The sequence below is a fragment of the Balearica regulorum genome, chromosome 5, assembly GCF_011004875.1.
Source record: "Balearica regulorum gibbericeps isolate bBalReg1 chromosome 5, bBalReg1.pri, whole genome shotgun sequence".
Taxonomy (NCBI): Eukaryota; Metazoa; Chordata; class Aves; order Gruiformes; family Gruidae; genus Balearica; species Balearica regulorum.
In genome coordinates this window covers 11,213,820-11,219,819 of record NC_046188.1, presented here as the reverse complement: position 1 = coordinate 11,219,819, position 6,000 = coordinate 11,213,820, and positions in this window count along the sequence as shown.

Genomic DNA, 6,000 nt, shown 5'->3' with positions numbered 1-6,000 from the left:
TCCCGTCTGCGTCTGAACATGTGCGGGGAGGGAGAGTGAAAGTGTTTGCTTTTCACACCGGTTTCACCGATACGATGGTTATTTTTCTCCAGGGTGTGCAAGGGCTTAAGTTTCCCTTGATGGTCTCAACTGCCCGCCCCGCAAATCAATTAAACGCCGGCACCCGAGCCTGATCTAAATAAAGGAGAGGCCGCACAGCAAACAAACAAACCAACCAACCCACCCCAAACAAACAGGCGCCCCCGCGGCTCCCAGGACGCCCCTCGCGCCCCCCCCCCCCCCCCCCCCCCCGCGCAGCCCGGGGTGGGGAGCGCCCGGGAACACCCCGAAACCTGCAGCTCCCCGCGAGGAAACTAGGTCCCCTTCACCCCGCCCCGGGGAGCGGGTCCGGACCCCCCGGTGCCCCCCGGCTTCCCACCGCCGGTGCGCGCTGCCCCGCGGCCCCCAGGTGTTCTCCGGGCGGGACGGGGCCGGAGGAAGCCGCCTCCGGGGGAGGAGGGAGGGGGGGTCTCCGCGGGGTCCTGCCGAGCAGCGCCCCCGGGGCTTTCCCGTCCTCCTTCCCAGGTTTGGGCTGCGCTTGGGTTGCCCTCGGGGCCGGCTTTGAAACGGGACGTGCCCGCCTCCTCTGGCCGCGCTCCCAGCCCGCTCCGCCATCTATCTCTTTAAAGAACCACTAATTTATCGTGTTTTCCTAATTATGTTTTATTTAGCTATTCATGAGCTATTTGGTGTTCCAGTGTCTAGGGCTATTCCTGCTCTGCTTTCCTTTCTCTCCCTCCCCCTCTTCCCTCTCTTTGATGTCCTTTTGCATATTATACAAACAAGATCAAAAGCTACTTTTACCACCTCCGCCCACCTCACGCAATATTTGTTACGGGAGAAAGTGTGTTTCGGGTCGAAACGCTGCCTTGTTAGAGAGCTACTACCTGGCTGAAACCTGGGGCGGGGGGAACAGAGAGGGGGGACACGACACCAAGTACATGAACTTTAAAGTGAGCCCTATTACCACGTTATTTAAAGGTCTGATCGTGTCAGGTATAATACTGAAGAAAAATGTTATGTCGAACAAAATGCTTATATTTTCCTGCGGTATTAATGAGAAGCTTGCCCTGGGCTATTTCCCCATCTCAGAGGGCAGCAGATGCAGAAAGTCCTTGGGGAGTAGATCTTTGAAATTTCATCAGCATTCATGGGTGACCTAGCCTTTTCAAACACAATGATAGACATGATAAATCATCTTTACAACGAATTCTAATTATCCTTTATATGGCCGGGTTGCCTCTCGAAAAGCAAAAATCTAACACTTTTCCATATTGCTTCCAGATTTTTGTGAGGGTGTCAAAAGTCTTGTGCCATCCTTCCTCCTTGCTGCAGACCACACTGCATGACATTAGCCCTAAACCTGTGAGTGTGCAGGAGTCAAACTATTAAGTTACACGCTTGCCTGTATTGAACTAAATTTAATTCCTTTCCTCTCTTACCCAATGAAATTATGTGGCGCGGTGTAAGATAGGATTAGAAGTATATCATTATAGCAATTAATACTATAATGCCTCCATGATTAGTGTGCTACATTGAATTTCATGGATTTTTGCTCACTGTTGCCTAGATTTCCCTTGGGTCCTCTAGCCCAAACCATTGTATTCTTAGTAAATTAAATGTGAAATCACAGCAATATACTTAATAAATCCTCTATCACCTGTATGGTGTATTAATAAAGGAGTCCAGTGCAACCTGTACAGCATCACCTTGCAGTCTGGGATGCACACTGGGAAGGCCTTTTCCCCCGAGGAGACGGCAGCTGCCTGCTGTGTCCCTGCTCTCCTGCCCAACTTCCTCTCTGCTTGCACAGCAGGTCCAGGGGAGCAGAACTGTGGGAGCCCAGCACCGCTCACCCCAATGCAGAGCCCAGGGAATACGGATTTAGGCTTTTGGCTCTCAGAGGGAATGCCTCACTCCATGGTTACTTATGGAAGGGAATGCATTGCAATGCAGTAACCCTCCACCCTGCCTGGGGACTTGGATGAAATCCCCTGCCCCTTGCTGGCTCCCCCTTCCCCGCACAGGGAGGTTCAAGTCTCCCCATCTCCCCTCGGGGAGGGAGGAGGTCTTTAAAGAGGAGCCTGTTTGAAGTGGCCCTGATGGAAATGGGGTTATTTCAGAGGTACAGTAATGGCTGTCTGGTTATCTGCAGCCAGGGCTCTGTGGCGGGGAGATAAGATATTTATTAAGAGACCCATTTTAATGCTCAGGGATCGCTTTCAGAGGGCCCAAGAAAAATGGACTTTATCTAGTCTATTATTATATACAGTCACCCCGTTGATGTTTTACTTTAGTTTAGACACCGTGAATAAAAGCTAATAACTTTCTCTTCAGCTTGTTTATCAGCAAGACACCTGAGGGCAGTGGGGTGGGGAGATACTTGCTTTAATAGGGGTGATTGAAGAGAGACTTTCCAGGATTAGGGGTGAGGTTGGGGTTGCATGGGGACCCTCAGTGCCTGATGTTCAGGGCATATTTTAGACCCAGACCTTCCTAGAGTCCTTGCCAAGAAAGAGCCTGGGAAGAGGGGCAAGCTGTGGTGCAGAAGGGAGACCTGGTGGGCTGGCGGTGGCCTGGGGACAGGGAAGAGCTGGGCTTTTCTTGGGGGCAGACCAGCACGATGTGAGTGCTTAAACTTGGGTTCGGCTGAAGATGTGGAGATGAGGACAGATGCCTCAGGCTGTCTCCAAAGCAGGCAATGGGCCTCCTTGGCCATGTTTGGCTATGCCCTTGGATGTTTCCAAGCCTCTTTCTCCAATGCATGGGAAATGAAGTTTGATGCTTTGTGTCCTGGTGATGGGCACAGTTCTACCTCATGCTGAGCACCTGGGCTGAGGGCCTTGTGGGAAACTCTTGGACAGCTGATGTCCAAACCACCATGTTGCTTGAATTGGTTTTCTTCTTCTGCCCTGCCCTTCACCCTCTTCTTTCCACTGCCTTGGTAATGTGGCATCTTCCAAGCATGGGGATCTTCTGGGGCAGGGGAATGTCCCACTCGTGCAGGGGAGGGTGGTGGAAGACTTTGCATGCATAGTGGTGCACAGAGACAGGCGGCTGGGATGGGCTTGATGGGGGGGTGAGAGGATGTGTCTGCAAGGTGGCACAGGGGCTGGTCCCTGCAGACTCCGTTCCCACGTGGGTTCAGATGTTGGCACATGTCTGGTCTGAGATGTCTGCATCAGGAAGGGATGCAATAAGGAGTCAAACAAATCCTTGCCTCTTTGCTGTAAGCATCTCACCATTCCTTTCCTCCTCTCCTTCATCCCAGCAGCCCTCCTGTGCCTGCCTGTGACACCTGTATTCCACCTCCATTGTACAGAGCCACCCATTAACTCATCTTCCTCATCTAACACACAGGCTCATCATTAGCTGGAAGCCCAGAACAGGCAACCTAGTAAATTCACAGTGAAGAGAAGCTATGGTGTCCTCCTCTCCTCTCCTCTCCTCTCCTCTCCTCTCCTCTCCTCTCCTCTCCTCTCCTCTCCTCTCCTCTCCTCTCCTCTCCTCTCCTCTCCTCTCCTCTCCTCTCCTCTCCTCTCCTCTCCTCTCCTCTCCTCTCCTCTCCTCTCCTCTCCTCTCCTCTCCTCTCCTCTCCTCTCCTCTCCTCTCCTCTCCTCTCCTCTCCTCTCCCCCCTTCCCTTCCCTTCCCTTCCCTTCCCTTCCCTTCCTTCCCTTCCCTTCCCTTCCCTTCCCTTCCCTTCCCTTCCCTTCCCTTCCCTTCCCTTCCCTTCCCTTCCCTTCCCTTCCCTTCCCTTCCCTTCCCTTCCCTTCCCTTCCCTTCCCTTCCCTTCCCTTCCCTTCCCTCTCTCTCTCCCTCTCCATCTCCATCCCTCCTTCCCTCCCCCGCCACCCCGCCACAGTACCCACGGCCACGCAGCTCACCTCCGACGTGCCGGCCCCCGGCCGAGGCCAGGCTGCGGGGCAGGACCTCAGCCCTGCCCAGGGCCCAATTGCGGGTGGGAAGAGCGGGACCGGCCGCGGCTGCCCATTGCCCCCCCCCCCTCCCCAGCAGGGCCCGGTGCCCGGGCGGGGCGGCCGCAGGAGCGGGGGGGGGGGGGAGCCGCGCTGCCCCGCGGAGCCCGGCTAAACGGATTATTCAACTCACTTTCACTGCAGGCATTATGAAACGGGATAATGCTTTTGTCAGGGGGTGAATTATTTGTTTAGCGGGAAAGTACACGGGAAGGGATTAACGCTCTGCCCAGAGCCTCCTCCCCCGCTTTGCCGGGGAGCCCGATCCATCCCGCCCGCCCCGACGGGACCGGCCGCGCCCCGGCGGGGATCCCCCGATGCAAGAACTCTGCCCGGGCCCCCACACTGGGACACGCGTGGGGACAGACGTCCGTGGGGGCGGCAGTGCCGCGGCGGGGGGGCGGCCGGAGAGGCGGCCTGCAGGGAGGTCTCCCGGGGCGGCCATCAGGGGCCTGTTTCTCGGCCCCCTCTTGCCGTCCTCACCCACTGCAAATAAAATTAAGGAGGGGGAAAAACAGAGGGGGAAGCTTTTCAGAGGAGTGAAAGGCCGGATCCTTTCAGGAAAGTGCTTCACTTCTGCTTCCTCAGGCTTCCTTTTTTTTTTTCCTCCCCCTCCTTTTTTTTTTTTTTTTTTGGTGCGTGTCTTTTTTTCCCCTCCTAAACTGACTTCACTGGCAGCTTTTCCCTCCTTGCGCTCACCCCGGAGGAGGAGGAGAAGGAGGAGGGGAAGAAAAAAAAAAAAAAAAAAAAGAACCCAACAACCCATCCACTAAACCCACCCAGCAGTGGATGGGGGGAGGCAGGAGGCTCGCAGTGCGGGCTCCTGGCCAGCGGGCGGTGGGAGCCCCCTCGCTCGGCGAGCTGATGGCCGGCGGCGGGGGAGCAGGGCGCTGCCGGCCCCGCGCACCCAGCGCAGCGGCAGCCCCGGCCGCGGTGCCGGCGGGGCGCTGAGCGGGGCCCGCACCCGCGCTCGCCTGTCAGGCAAGGTGCGCTGGAGGGGGGATAAAACGGGAGGGAGAGCGGCGGAGAGAGGCGGAGAGAGGCAGGGAGGCTGGTGGGTTTGCCCGGCTGCTGGCTACCTCACCCCGGCAGCGCGTATCCTGGCAGATGAAGGAGTAACTCACCCGCGTCTGGCTTTTTTTCTTTTTTTCCTTCTTTTTTTAAGGGGTGGGAGGTGTTTCCTATTTTATCCCTTTTTTTTCTTTTTTTTTTTTTTTTATTTTTTCTCCCTCCTGTGTGTGTGTGTGTATACAAATACATCGCCTCCGCTCAGGGAGTCGGATATTTCCAACCCCAAACTATGGCTTTTCAAAAATCGCCCGATGCCTCCAACGCCACGAGGAAAAACCCCAGCCTGCTGGAGATAGGAGCCTTGTGCTTGGACTCGGAGATCATCTTCGGCTTCACCAGCCACCTCCTGCGGAGGAAAGCCAAGGTAAAGGGACCTTGCCCCAGCCCCGGGGGGCTGGGGGCCGGGAGGGAGTCGGGGAGGGGGGGGGTGGTGTCCGGCTGCCTCCCCTGCCCCGAGCTGGCTCACGGGAAGGGGATGGCAAACTTGACGATGCGAAGTTGGCGGCGTCCGTGCCGGGGCGGGTTTCAGCACCACGAACAGTCCTGGCGGCTCCGCGGAGCGGCGCGGAGCAGCGCGGAGCGGCGCGGAGGGACCGCGCTGCCCGGTCCGCTCCCCGGGTGCGGCCCCCCCCCGGGCACCGCGGCACCTTATGCTCCTCGGCTTGAAATGGGACGGGGGACACCGTGTTCCAGTATTTCCAGAAGGGTTTTTTTACTTAATAAGACAAGGAGGTGGCTCAGTCCAGCAGCGCGGCTCAGATCTCAGCCTAGCGCCGGTCGGGGAGCACACCCCTTTACCCCCCCCCCCCCCGCCCCGTCTAACCTGAGACTTGGAGCCGAGGGAGCGTTTTGTAGCCGTTACTCGGGCACATGAAATTTCGAATCAAGTTCCCGGAGACTCGCAGAGCCCCGAGC